The following is a 14,737-nucleotide window of genomic DNA, read 5'->3' as shown; positions in this document are numbered from 1 at the left end:
CTGCTGTCAGCATGGTGGTGGTTTAATTGCTAAGTCGTGTTTGACTCTTGTGACCCTATGGACTGTAGCCTGCCAGGCTCCTCTGTCCATGGGATTCTCCAGGCAAGAATACTGCAGTGGACTGCTATTTCCTTCTCCAGGGGATCTTCCTGACCTAGGAATCAAACCTAGGTCTTCTGCATTGCAGGCACATTCTTAACCAACCGAGCTATAAGGGAAGCCCTGCATAGATAAGAACTAATGGAGGGACAAGTAAGCTGTTCCAGAAGCTACAGAGGCCGGCCAAACCCGCTACCTGTCCTCTGGACTCGGTGCTACCTGTAGCAGTTGGGTCATCTTCCACTCTGTCTCAGCAGCTGAGCTTCCTACCATTAAAACATCCTGGGAAGCAATCATATGACCACTCACATCACCAGGCCTTGCATTAGCTGAAAAGAGCTAAAGAAAAGTGAAGCCGTCATCAACAAGGTCAGCATTTAGCATGTGGGGGAGAGGACACAATGTGTAATCTTGCTGAAAGTTTAAGATATACTGAAGTAAAGCAGAACAGGAGGCTTATTTCAAGAACTTCTCAGAGCTTTTGATGCACTAATGTACATTCCAATCCTTAAGATTGGATACAGTAAATAATGTTTTGCATACATATTTGACCACAAAATCCTTTTCAAATGGATATTTTGCGGTATAGGAAACATATTTTGGATATGCCACCAAAATCCATACATCTTTTATAAATAAAATAGTTTATGTTCAAATCTATAAAATTATTTAAGACATGACTTGAATCAAGTGTGAATTAGACTGCTATGATTAATTGATAAAAGTTAATGTAAAATAATTTATTATAAGGAGAGGCTCCATCATTAAAACAAGAGTCACACTGTGGAAGATTTTCTCTTATCTACTACATTTTAACAGACTTTATGCACCTCTCATGCCAAGCAACTATTATTAACACTAAATAAATACCAACTTTCTTCATAAAGCTGTACACTGTTTTATTTATTTGTGCCAGCCTATAAACCTATTATGTTCTACCTTTTATCAGTAAAACTCTCAGGGCCTGACTGATGTTGTAATAGTACACTTGGCAAACATAAACCATGTGAATGATTTTGCTTTCAATTGTGATTCATTGAAAACAAGTCTATCTGACATAATCCTGAAGGAGAACTGATGTTACTCATAGAAAAGTGAATTACACAGGTGTAAATTACTGTTCCAATGATGCAAATCACTCTAAAATTTTATTTTTTCATATAGTTTTCCTCTTCAGTTTAACTTAACTCTGCTATCCTATAAAGAATCAACTCAAGGCACAGTAGCCAAGATGGCAGAGTAGGAAGACCCTGAGCTGAACCTCCTCCCATGGGCACACAAAATTACAACTATGTATAAAGTATTCATGAGAACAACCTGAGAAGTAGAAGTGATTTTTCACAACTAAACATATAAAGAAGGAACCACCATGAGACAGGTAGTAGGGGCAGAGACATGGTATAGTGAAGACAACCCACAGATGGGACATAATCACAATTATAGAGGTATTCCCTAAGGAGCAAGGAATCCGAGCCCACGTCAGGCTCCTGCACTGTGAAGACAAGCAGCCAAAACGTCTGGCTTTGAAGGCCAATAGAACTTGTATATGGAAGAGCCAGAGTAGTGTAGGAAAGAAAGACTATGCCTTTAAAGAACTCATGCAAAATTCACACACCCTGAGACCCAATAGGGAGGCAGGAATTTGCAGGAAGCCTGGGTCAGACCCACTTGCTGATCTTGGAGAGCCCCCTGGAGAGGCAGGAGGCAACCATGACAAGCCCCTGCAAATATTAACCCTGGCAGCAGCCATTTTTGAAACTTAATCTTACCATCAGGTTGGCAAGCACAATTTTGGAGTGCTCTTTCAAGGGGGTTAGGGCCAGAGGCTTACCTTCCCATCAGTTGGTCTGTACAGCTCCTGAGACAGTCCAGCCTGAACAACCAGCTGCTAAGGGACCCAGCCCTGTCCACCAATGAGCCTAGCAGCTTCTGTATGGGGCAGGACCTGGCAGTCAAGAAAACTTCAAATATATATATTTTTTTAGTACAGTTGATTTACACTGTAAATACTTCTATTTGAAGTATAAAAGCATCTCTGACACAGGCCATATCTCCAAGATTGGGAAATGTAGCTCACTTATCTAAAAGATCGAGAGAAACACAGAGAATTAGGCAAAAATGAGAGAACAGAGGAATATATTCCAAATGAATGAATAAGATAAACTCCAGAGAAAGATCTAAGCTAAGTGATGATAAGCTATCTGTCCAATAAAGAGTTCAAATAATGATCATAAAGATGTGCAGTAAACTCAGGAGAAGAGTCGAGCACAGCAAGAAATTAAAAAAGAAAGAATTCATGTTATTCATTTCTAACTTAGTTCTGTTGTCACTGGAAAACATATTTCATATGATTTTAATTTTTTGAAATTTATTGAAACTTGTTTTCTAGCTTAGCATATGGTCTATTCTAGAGAATGTTCTGTATGCACTTAAAACTAATTTTTATTGTGCAAATGTTGAATTAAGTATTCTATATATGTCAGTTATATGAACAGTATGAAAAGACAAAAAGATATGACACCAGAAAATGAATCACCAGGGCAGAAGGAGAGTGGAGAGCAATTACAAATAGTCCCAGAAAGAATGAAGCAGCCAGACCAAAGCAGAAACAATGCCCAGTTGTGCATGTGTCTGGTGGTGAAAGTAAAATCAGATGCTGTAAAGAACAATATTGCATAGGAACCTGGAATGTTAGGTCCATGAATCAAGATAAATCAGATGTGGTCAAGCAAATAACACAAAGCAAAGACCACATCTTTGTGAATGGCGAAGAGTAAAGATCAACATCATAGGAATCAGTGAATTAAAATGGACAACAATGGGTAAATTTAATTCAGATGACCATTAGTAGTGTGGGCATGAGTCCCTTAGAAGAAATGGAGTAGTCCTCACAGTTGACAAAAGACTCCAAAATGCAGTACTTGGGTGCAATTTCAAAAATGACAGAATGATCTAGGTTTGTTTCCAAGGCAAACCATTCAACATCATAGTAATATGTCTATGCCCCAAGCACTGATGCAGAAGAAGCTAAAGTTGACCAGTTCTGTGAAGACCTACAAGACCTTCTAGAATCAACACCAAAAAATGATGTCCTTTTCATCATAGGGGATTGGTAAGCAAAAGTAGGAAGTCAGAGATACCTGCAGTAACAGGCAAGTTTGGCTTTAGGGTACAAAATGAAGCAGGGCAAAGGCTAGTGGAGTTTTGTCTTGAGAACACACTGGTCATACCAAAGACCCTTTTCCAATAACACAAGAGATGACTCTACATATGGACATCACCAGATTGTCAACAATGAAATGCAGCTGAAAATGGAGAAGCTCTACACAATCAGCAAAAACAAGACCTGGGGCCGACTGTGGCTCAAATCATAAGCTCCTTAATGCAAAATTCAGAATTAAATTGAAGAAAGTAGGGAAAACCACTAGGCAATTCAGACATGACCTAAAAAATTCCCTCACGATTATTCAGTTGAGGTGAGAAACCGATTCATGAGATTGGATCTGACAGACAAAATGCTTGAAGAACTGTGGATGGAGGTTTATAACTATAGCAAGCAGTGATCAAAACCATCCCAAAGAAAAACAAATGGAAGAAGACATTGTCTGAGCAGGTTTTACAAATAACTAAGAAAAGAAGAGAAATGAAAGGCAAAGAAAGGAAATGATATACCCAAGTAAATGCAGAGACCCAAAGAATAGCAAGGATAGATAAGAAGCCCTTCTTAAAGGAACATTGCAAATTAAAAAAAAAACAAAAAAAACAAAAACAGAATGGGAAAGACTAGGGATCTCTTCAAGAAAATGGAGGTATCAAGGGACCATTACATGCAAGGATGGGCGCTTTAAAGACAGAAACAGTAACAATCTAACAAAAGCAGAAGAGATTAAGAAGAGGTGATACAGAAAAACTACACAAAAAAGGTCTTAATGACCTGAATAATCACAAAGGTGTGGTCACTCACATAGAGCCAGACATCTTGGATTATGAAGTCACATGGGCCTTAGGAAGCATTACTAGGAATAAAGGTGGTAAAGGTGATGGAATTCCAGCTGAGCTACTTTAAATCCTAAGATTATGTTGTTACAGTGCTGCACTTAATACATTAGCCAATTTGGAAAACTCAACAGTGGCCACAGGACTAGAAAAGGTCAGTTTTCATTCCAATCTCAAAGAAGGGCAATGACAAAAATGTTCAAACTACTGTACAACTGTACTCATTTCACATGCTAGTAAAGTTATGCTCAAAATCCTTCAAGCTAGACTTCAGCAGTATGTGAATTCAGAACCTCCAGATGTACAAGCTGGTTTTAGAAAAGGCAGAGGAACCAGAGATCAAATTGCCAACATTCACTGGATCACAGAGAAAGCAAGAGAATTCCAGAAAAACATCCACTTCTGCTTCATTGACTATGCTAAAGCCTTTGACTGTGTTCAGTTCAGTTCAGTCACTCAGTCGTGTCCGACTCTTTGTGACCCCATGAATCGCAGCACGCCAGGCTTCCCTGTCCATCACCAACTCCCGGAGTTCACTCAGACTCATGTCTATCGAGTCAGTGATGCCATCCAGCCACCTCATCCTCTGTCGTCCCCTTCTTCTCTTGCCCCCAATCCCTCCCAGCATCAGAGTCTTTTCCAATGAGTCAACTCTTTGCATGAGGTGGCCAAAGTATTGGAGTTTCAGCTTTAGCATCATTCCTTCCAAAGAAATCTCAGGGCTGATCTCCTTCAGAATGGACTGGTTGGATCTCCCTGCAGTCCAAGGGACTCTCAAGAGTCTTCTCCAACACCACAGTTCAAAAGCATCAATTCTTCGGTGCTCAGCCTTCTTCACAGTCCAACTCTCACATCCATACATGACCATAGGAAAAACCACAGCCTTGACTAGATGGACCTTAATCGGCAAAGTAATGTCTCTGCTTTTCAGTATGCTATCTAGGTTGGTCATAACTTTTCTTCCAAGGAGTAAGCGTCTTTTAATTTCATGGCTGCAATCACCATCTGTAGTGATTTTGGAGACCCCCAAAATAAAGTCTGACACTGTTTCCACTGTTTCCCCATCTATTTCCCATGAAGTGATGGGACCAGATGCCATGATCTTCGTTTTCTGAATGCTGAGCTTTAATCCCACTTTTTCACTTTCCACTTTCACTTTCATCAAGAGGCATTTTAGTTCCTCTTCACTTTCTGCCATAAGGGTGGTGTCATCTGCATATCTGAGTGGATCAAAATAAACTGTGTAAAATTCTTAAAAAGATGGAATACCAGACTTTGTTACTTGTTTCCTGAGAAATCTGTATGCAGGTCAAAAAGCAACAGTGATAACTGGACATGGAACAATGGACTGGTTCAAAATTGGGAAAGGAGTATGACAAGGCTGTATATTGTCAGTCTGCTTATTTAACTTATATGGAGAGTACATCATGCGAAAGGAATCAAAAGCTGGAATCAAGATTGCCTGGAGAAATATCAGCAACTTCAGATAGGCAGATGATACCACCCACTCTAATGGCAGAAAGTAAAAAGGAACTAAAGGGAGAAAGAGGAGAGTGCAAAAGCTGGCTTAAAAAACTGAACATTCAAAAAACCAAGATCATGTCATCTGGTCCCATCACTTCACGGCATATAGAAGGGGAAGAAATGGAATAACAGATTTTCTTTTCTTGGGCTCCAAAATCACTGCAGACAGTGATTGCAACCACAAAATTAAAAGATGCCTGCTCCTTAGAAGAAAAGCTATGACAAACCTAGGCAGTACATTAAAGAGCAGAGACATTGCTTTGCTGACAAAGGTCTATATAGTCAAAGCTGTGGTTTTTCCAGTAGTCATGTATTGATGTGAGAGTTGGACCATAAAGAATGCTGAGCACTGAAGAACTGATGCCTTCCAATTGTGGTGCTAGAGAAGACTCTTCAGAGTCCTTAGACTACAAGGAGACCAAACCAGTCAATCCTAAAGGAAATCAACACTGACTTTTCATTGGAAGTACTGTTCATAAACCTTAAGCTCCAGTAGTTTGGCCACTTGATGCAAAGGGCTGACTCATTGGAAAAGACCCTGATGCTGGGATAGATTGAAGGCAAAAGTAGACGGTGGTGGTAGAGCATGAGATGGTTTGATAGCATGACTGACTCAACAGACACTAATCTGAGCAAATTTGGGTAGATCCGAAGGACAGAGAAGCCTGGTGTGTTGCACTCCCTGTGGTGGAAATGGACAGCACTTAGTGACTGAACAACAGCAACATACGTCAGTTATGTTGTTTACGTTGTCCATATCTTTCGCTGATTTTCTGTCAAGTTCTTCTTATTTTTAAGCCTGACTCCTTAGCGGTTGCCCCAGTGCCTGGAAAGCTGGAGACAGTCAATAATTTCACAGAGGTTGTGCTCAAAGATCTTAAGCCAGTAAATCTTCTTACTTACTAACGAATAGATCTATGTGTGGGCAAGGGAGCACCTTCCAGCTTCAGTCTGTTTTCAAGCATGCCCAGCTTTTACTTTCCCTTAGGCTCTTAGGGTAAGCAGCCATCTGCAGACATCTTGGTCCTTCTGTGGTCTCCACTGTTAGGCATTTTTATCCAGGAAAAGGTTTGCCCCAACTATATCCAAAGACATCAGGGTAACAGAGCCATTAACCCTTTTTGCTTACTCACTGTCAAGATGATCACTTTTACTGACAATAGCAATGTGCATAGGTATCTTCTACCACTGTCAACTGAGTGACCTGTTTTCAACCACGACAGCAAAAATGCTGGTCTCACGGCCTACTGTGCTTAGCAGAACCTCCACACTGACTGAGCCACAGGGGAGAGGAGGTGGACAGTACAAGCCCTATCCACAGGCTCCTAGTCTCACCTGAAGCTCAGTAACTCCTCAAGCATAAGCTCTTTTCAGATTGCTGTATGTTTTTGGTCAATTTATATAACACTGAAATGGTTAATTTCGCTAATTTTTCTCAGCTGTAGCGTTGCTCTTTGGGCAGAGGATTAGACAACCTCCTTTTTTAACTACAGTCAGAAGTCAAAAGAGTGTTCTCTCATTTGGAAGATAAAACCCAAATAGGAAAAGGTTGGATTTTTTTCCCCCTCTAATTTCTTAAGGCAGTGGCAAGGGGTGGTGGGTGTACAGCAAAAACAGTGTTTACCAGAAATTAGGGTTAGTACAGAGGGAAGATTCAGAGTGATGAATTCAAGATTACACAACTAACAGAAGTATAAGTGCATGAAGGGTACAAAGAGATTCCACTGATGTATAATTCATTGACCTCTGTGTGAATAGATATGCAAAAGACTGTAAAAGAGAGGGAAGGGATAGTTGCAAATAGCAGTGTTTCTAAGCTGTCACTTGCATGACTAGTTCTTGTCAACTGGGGAAAAGAAAACATTCCAAATGCTTGACTCTGAAAGGTTTTATATTCCAGGCACAGAAGCTTGTGACCTTGGACTCTCCGTTACACCTTCTGTTTGACTTTCTATACCTTTCCAATAGAGATATAATAATATTAATAGAGTCAGGCTGAGTAAAGCTAATGACAATAAAACATTTTTAAGACCCTGGAAAAATAGGTATCAGGGTATATCCTTCAGAGGATGTGCTGTTTAAACGGGCATTTTTAGATGCCATCTCAGCTTTTAATAATGTAGATTTCTTTCAATATCTATAATACATGTCTCAAATGCTCACCACTACTTTTGTCAGAAAAAAAAGAAATACTATCTAGTAGACTTAAAATGTAATGTCACATTTATGCTTAGAGTAAAAATAAAACATTTGTATTTGCTTATCACTTACAAGCATGTTTAGAAACTGAAACATAAGGAGAAGACCCAAAATAAATGGGGCAGCCTCTGTGAGTGAGGCTCAGGGAATGGGAGTGAGGAAGGTAAAGTAAGGCTCTAAGCTGTGCTTACGGCATCCCTTCCAGCCCTCTGAAAAAGGTATCAGGTCTTTTCATGATTTTTCGTGAGCTCAAAGTGTTCCTCAGAAGTGCAACAAACTTTAAGTCTTCTCTCTAAGGTTACTCTCTTCCCAGATGAGATGAAAAATATAATTGCTTACAGGTAGAGTTCTCTTGAGGGTGTGGCTTTGGTTGAAGGAAAAATGAGAAGGGCAGGTTCTCTGCCAGGAAAGAAGGCATTAAAAACTGTGCATATATATATATATATATATATATATATATATTATTGCAAGGAATTGGCTTACATGATTATGGAGGCTGAAAATTTCAACATGTGCAGTTGTCAAACACTCAGGAGAAACAACAGAGTTAGCTCTAGTCCAAGTCTGAAATCGAAATCAGCAGAAGATTGATGTTCCAGTTCAAAGACAGTCAAGTAGAAAGAATTCTGTCTGACTCAGTCTTTTATTCTATTCAATTATTCAATGGATTGAATGAGATCTATCCACATTACAGAGGACAATCTGTTTTATTTAGTCTAATGATTCAAATATTAACCTCATTCAGAAATATCCTCACAGGCACAACCCAGAAATAATATTTAACCAAATATGTGGGCACCCTGTGACTCAGCCAAACTGACACACAAAATTATCACCACACTATTTCCTGAGTGTTAAAAGATTCCCTTCCCAGAGACAATCAAGGCCAGACAATTGTCTGACCACTTCCAGTTTAGAATCACTCATAGATTCCAGACTGTGGGCACCCACTTTCCACAAGGGTTCTATTATTTATTGCTGTGTAACAAATTATCAAAAACTTAAGAGGCTAAAAGCAACACACATTTATTATTTCATAGTTTCTCTGGGTCAGAAGTCTAGGCCTGACTTAGCTGTGTTCTATGCTTCTGGGTCTCTTACCAGGCTGCAATCAAGATGTCATAACTTGGGTCTCAACTGAAGAGTCTATTAAGGAAAGATCTGCTTCAAAAATCACTTGGTTGTTGGCTAGATTAGTTGTTTGCAGGTTGTTGCCCTGAGGGCCTCAGTTTCTTGTTGCTTGTTGGCAACAGGTCACCAATAATCTCTTGGTCACACAGCCTCTCCAACATGACCACCTGCTTTATTAAACCATGAAAACCGAGAAGGCAATAGAAACCAGGGTCTGGCAGTAAGGAAGAAAATATAAACTTATGTAACCTAATCATGCAAGTGACATCCATTAAGTCCTTTGCTATATTCCATCGGTTAGAAGAAAATCACATCCAAAGTCAAGGACAGAAAATAAGGCAAGGCATGAATACCAGGAGGCGGCGCCACTGGGGAACATCTTTGAGTCCGACCCTGTGATACTGTGATTTCCTAAATGATGAGACATAAAGGCATCTTTTACTACTCATAACAAATCCTTTCCAATCACCACTGTATTTATGTTAATGAGATGACTTTTAGAAACCCCCTAAAGCCAAGTGGTTAGATAAACTTTTAGTCCCAAACTCCTAGGAGGGAAGAGGAGTTGGATATTGAGTCCAATCATCAATAGGCACTGATTTAACAAATCATGCCTATGTAATAACACCTTTATAAAACCCCCTGAAGTATGGGATTCAGAGCTTCTAAGTTGGTGAACTGGGAGGTACTGGGAGAGTGGCACAGCCAGAAAGGGCATGGCAACTTTGCACCCCTTCTCCACATTGTGTCTTATGCATCTTTTCCATATGGCTATTCCTGAGTTATAACCTTTTGTAATTAATTGGCAATAGTAAGTAAACTGAGTTTTGTGAGCTGTTCCAGAAAGACTGAAACTGAGACAGGACTGTGGGAACCTCAGATTTACAGCAAGTCTGTTAGAACAGGTGACAACTTGGCCTTGTAATTAGTGTCTGAAGGTGGGCAGTCTTATGGGACTGAGCACTTTAACCCATGGGTTTTGCGCTAACTAAAGTAGGTAGTGTTAAAATTAAGTTAAATTCGTTGACATCTAGTCTGTGTCTGCTGAACGGTGGGAGAATTTCTTGGTGTGGAAAATCCTTACATAATTGGTAACTAGAAGTGTAGCATGCTGTGGTAGACTAGAAGAGAAACACAGGAGAGTTTTTACCTTTCAGAGCTCTGCCCCACAGCAGGGCAGGAAGGACTAAGAATGAGCATCAATTCTGTTTCCAACTTGTTCCTCTGCAGCTTGTTTAAGTGTGCTCTTGGAGTTTTCCGGCATCTCCTTTGATTTGCCACAGGCTCAAAAGCTTCACACCCCGGCTCCTCTTGACCTCTTTGTCTTGCTCTACTGCTCCCTTATACTTCTGTCATTTAGCACATTCCCTCATCACAAATCAATGCCCTGATCAGATTTTAACTGATTTTTCTGTTTCACACAAAGTGGCAAATGAACTTCAATTTCAAAAGAGCTTCAATGTTCTGAGCTCACAGGTAGAGTGATGTAGCTGTGCCTGTTCCGCTCTCAGGGCTCTGTCTTCTAAGATATGGGGAGAAAGCTTAAGTGGCAGCATTTCTCCTCTCACCTTCTCAGGATACCACCTGGAAAAGGGAGCTGAGATTTCTTTCACAGGTGCAACTGAATAACTCTAGTCTCCTACATTCCTGCATGTGTTGCATGGAGACCATCATCCTAACTACACTTCTCAGCCTCCTCTTGGAAGCATCTGTCTTGTTGCAGAGCATCTGGATGTTATCCAAATCATTCACCTTTTGTGTTCGTGGGTACTTTGCTTGACAAGAGGATCCCGTGGCCCTGACTTTCAGAAATATCCCCATGCCCTGCCATGGGCTTCTCAGATAATTCTGTCAACAGTCTCCTGTCAATAGGTCCTGACTACTCCAATCTCTAGCATCTTTCCAACATATTTATGCATATATTACACATACACTGAAACTCTGAGGACTTTTAAACCACTGAGTTGAAGAAATTAATACTTGTTCCCAGTGCTTTAAACAAAAAACATGGCACTAATAATTAGATTCTCTCTTGGGACTCTTGGGACTCTAGGACACACTTTCATATGCATTGATTTGTTTACTGAGTATACTTTGCTTCAATTTGTATAATCTTTGCACTGGAAGAAGAAACAGGTAAGTATTTTCCTAAACATTTATAGTAATTCTTAAGAACTCCATTCAATACCTTTATTTTTTTCAAAACAAGTACAGATGATTCACTAAATCCAAACCACTGTGTTAACTGATGGGGGCAACACAAAGAGACTGTAGCTTTGGCCTTGTTCTTCAAGAAAGTACAAGTACTTGTATGGTGAAAACCTACTCTCATGTTTAAAAAGTCCACCCAATAGTTAAGTTTGGCTGGCTCAGTCCTCCACACCTCCTGTGCCAACCTGTTATCGCCATTAGATTCTAAGCTCCTTGAAGACATGGATTGCATCTGTTCTCTCTTTATCCTTCAAGTGGCATTCAGCAGATTCCTTTCAGAAAACAGAATATTTCTGTGTAAATTACTAGACTGAAAATATTAGCAGAGGAAAAAATAAAGACCAAGGTTATGGAGAGGGGCCAGTCTGCTGTTCTGTCTCCAACATTCTCTCCTAGCCAGAAAGTACTAAAGCAGTCTGTTCTGGAATTGGCTTCTTCGATGTGGTGATTTGGTGGACATTGCCACATTCTACCCTTTGCAGCAGGAAACTGAATTACAATCTCCATTCACAAAAATCACACATAGGATGCATATTACTGAAAATTCAAATAGCACTCAGATAAACGACAGTCTCACCACTCGTGCTTACAGATCAGCTGGGTCTGTCTTCCTAAACAGGCAATGCTCTTCATTAGAAGCTCTCCGGGGTGTCTTCATTCCCAGTATATCCCATCTCCCTGTGCCAAATACAGCTTGAGGTTGTCTCAGGGTCAAATTTAAGATTCTCTGGAGGAGCTGAATCATTTCTCCATCAGTTCTGTAGCTATTTATCCCTGTCTTATGAAGTTTGCTGATACCTGTAAAGTCACAGCCAACAGCAGCCTTGGGAAGATGTCCAGAAGCCCAGATAGTGTGTGTGCAAATGTGTGATAGGAAGACATTATCTAGACATTGTACCCTCTAACCTTTGGAGAAGCCATGTAATGATATCTTGAGCTGCAAAGGGAGAACAGGACTGATTACTGTTCATGAAAAGCTGTAAAATAACGGAGTCAAATGCTTTTTGGTGTATCCTTATAAGAGGAAGAAATATTTGGAAGGGTAAAGAGATTAAAGAAGGAAAACAGCAACATTTAATGGAGAAACACTTTTTTAGGTATAATTTTATGTGGGTTTTCATCTCTCTAGTGGTCTCTTTAGATATTGGAGTTCCCTGGTGAGGGATTATATCCCTTTTGGGGGACCAGGAATTGGGCATCTCAAAAGAAAAATCAAATGGCTTTTCATCTCCCAGTTGAAAGTCCTTTATTAGAAACCAAGACCTTTAAATGTGTCTTTCTCTGAATTAATTTTCATTTTCCAAAAACAAGTGCAGGAATCTGAATCAGACAGAGTGAAAGCAGGTGTGGGGAAAAATAATTACCTGGCACCTATACCACTTAATCTCATCTCAGAAGGATATCTGCAAAGCCATTTGATAAAATTATATCCCAGGTCCAAAATGAAAAGGTTATGAGAGGTGAAAATCCATGATTTGATTTTTGTGGTCTTATCTCTCTTCTTTTTTCTTCAACAAGTTATCAAAGGCTTGCAATTCTGAAAAGGCAACTGCTTTGTAAAAGCCCAACTTTGGCAAATAAGCATCAAAATGCAAAGTATCAACTGCCATGTGCCAGAGGGAATAAATATTGTAATTGCTTTCTTCAGAAAGCTCACTTGTTAGAATGCCAGCCTGGATAACCCCTGAGGTGGGTAACATTAGAGATAATCAATTTAATGCATATGTTTTAAAGTCTGTTTGTTCAATAAGGGCAAAAAAAGAAAGCCCTGCCCTTAATATTTGGGATACAATGCTATATGATAAACTGAAGGCAGTTAGTGAACTTAGGATACCAATATTAAGAACAAACAATGTGATTAGCAAAGCCTTACTACTATGGGGCTTAATTTTCTGATTTTATATATTCTCACCAGGCACACTTTCAGTAACACGTTTATTTCTATTTTTTAGTGGCTTGATACATCCTTGTGTTGATTAAATATAGATCAAAAGATTCTTTTTTTTTTTTTTTTTTGGACACACTGCACAACATGTGGGATCTTAGTTTTTCATCCAGGGACTGAACTTGCAGCTCTTGCATTTGAAGCACACAGTCTTAACCGCTGGACTTCCAGGGAAGTTGAAAGATTATAAGATTCTTGATCATGGAATCAATGTTCATTTCTGGTTTTGCTTTAAGAAGATTAGTAACTGTACTGATATTGACCTTCCTTTCTGTGAGTTATTTCTTCCTATTAGTGAAGCACTTAATTATGAGTGAATTGCATGGATAGTGTAAGAATTTGAAGAACACTTAACAGGTTTATTGCAGATGAGCTAAGCATTCTAATTTGGTAATGAAATCTTACCAAAAAAAAAAAAAAAAAAAAAATGGGGCACTGTTCAAACTCCTAAGCTCCCAGCTTCATCCCTGGTGCCATAACAAATATTCAACACCAAAGTACAATGGTTCTTCATGCACCATATTGAATTCGGTTCTTGGGCATTTGTTGGTGTTGTTCCCCTTTGCTCAGGATATATAATTCAAGCAGTATATATATTCTGTAAGATTAATCATTTAAGACTTAGAATCTGTATTACCTTCTTCAAAAAGCAGCCTCTGTTTTTTCACACCTGGACTTTATGCTTCTTTCCTGTCCCTCAGCATCTTGTAATTATAAAATCACAACTCTAAGGCAGTTATCTGTTTCATTCTATTTCCTCAACTATAAACTTGTTGTTTTGAAGTACAGTAAACATGCTTTTCGGACACGACTGAAGCGACTTAGCAGCAGCAGCAGCAGCAAACATACTTTACCCTTCATGGATCACTGTCTTGTGATGGTGCAGGAGCTTGCCTAACTCAATGAAGCCATGAGCCATGCAAGGCCACCCAAGACGGACGGGTCATACCAGGGGGTTCTGACAAAATGTGATCCACTGGAGGAGGGAATGGCAAATGACCCCAGTATACTTGCCATGAGAACTTCACAAATTGTATAAAAGGACAAAAAGATCTGATACCAAAAGATGAATCCCCTAGGTCTGACGGTATCTAATATGCTACTAGGGATGAGTGGAGGAGAATCACCAATAGTGCCAGAATAAATGAAACGGCTGGGCCAAAGAGGATATGATGATCAGTTGTAGATGTGTCTGGTGATGAAAGTAAAATCCGATGCTGCAAAGTACAAAATTGTATAGGAACCTGGAATGCTAGGTCCATGAATCAAGGAAAATTGGATGTGGTCAAGCAGGAGATGGTAAAAATAAACATCGAGATCCCAGGAATCAGTGAACTAAAATGGACAGGAATTGGCAGATTTAATTTAATTTAATTTAATAGATACAAGATGACCATTGTATCCACTACTGGGGCAAGAATTCCATAGAAAAAATGGAGTAGCCCTCATAAACAACAAAAGAGTCCAAAATACAGTACTCGAGTGCAACCTCAAAAATGACAGAATAATTTGTTCACTTTCAAGGCAAGCCATTCAACATCATAGTAATCCAAGTCTATGCCTCTGATGCCAAAGAAGCTGAAGTTGATCAGTTCTATGAAGACCCAGAAGACCTCCTAGAAATAACACCTA

Source organism: Oryx dammah, unplaced genomic scaffold (genome assembly GCF_014754425.2).
Source record: "Oryx dammah isolate SB20612 unplaced genomic scaffold, SCBI_Odam_1.1 HiC_scaffold_11077, whole genome shotgun sequence".
NCBI lineage: Eukaryota > Metazoa > Chordata > Mammalia > Artiodactyla > Bovidae > Oryx > Oryx dammah.
The sequence above is the reverse complement of the archived record's forward strand: the minus strand, read 5'-3'. Positions refer to the sequence as shown.